Consider the following 887-nt stretch of genomic DNA (forward strand, 5'->3'; position numbering starts at 1 on the left):
GTGCTGCAGGACCAGGACAAACCCAACGGCCTGCTTCTCAAAGACTTGTGTTTCCTGGGAGTGCTGTCAGAAATGCCAAGTCCGCTAGTAGGAAGCAAAATGTCCTCTAAATTAACCAGATCTGGAAACTCCCCATCGTTACGTTTTTCCATATGAGGCTCTTATCCAGAACGCAGCTCGGCAGCCCAGCGCAGATGGCTCGGCTTCTGGAAGCTTGCTCTCATTAACAGAGAAGATGGGGCCTTTTGCACAGCGAGCTGTGTGTGCCTGAGGATCAATAACGTATCTGAGCACTCTCCTCCTGAGAGGGCTGCACAAACAGTGCATTATTTATGTGCCCTTCTCACGTTTCTCTGCGTTATGTAAATACTAATCAAGGTGAAATTGGACTCAGCCATGTCTAATTTTGACTTCAGTTTATTTTGGCAATATCCAAGCAGAGGTCAGATGCTAAATGGTCTTCTAGAGGGGCCCTGAGGTTTTGTTAGTCTTTGTGTGGGTTTAAGGCAGAGTCTCCACATAGGTGAACTGCTGGAATCCCAAGAGCTGCTGCTGTTCCCAAACCTCACACCCTCCTTTGCTCACAGCACAAATGGGAAAATATCAAATCCTATCCAGCATTGCCCTTTGACCACAGCTGATGTTACTCATCCAGATAAGCAGCAGCATGTTTTATTCTGTTCGATCAACCTTCTGAGCTGCTGGCTTCCTGCCCCCATATCCTTGAGTATTTTCCTCTGTGTTTATGGCTCTTCCAGGGTGTTTTCATTTGGGCTCACCTGGGAGCAGGGGCTTTCTTTGGGAACACTGCAGAATTTTCAATTTATTCTGCGCTCTCAGGAGTCTAGTTTTGTTTGTGTGTATTTATTTATGGCATAATTATATTC

The sequence above is a fragment of the Numida meleagris genome, chromosome 14 (assembly GCF_002078875.1).
Source record: "Numida meleagris isolate 19003 breed g44 Domestic line chromosome 14, NumMel1.0, whole genome shotgun sequence".
NCBI classification, from domain to species: domain Eukaryota; kingdom Metazoa; phylum Chordata; class Aves; order Galliformes; family Numididae; genus Numida; species Numida meleagris.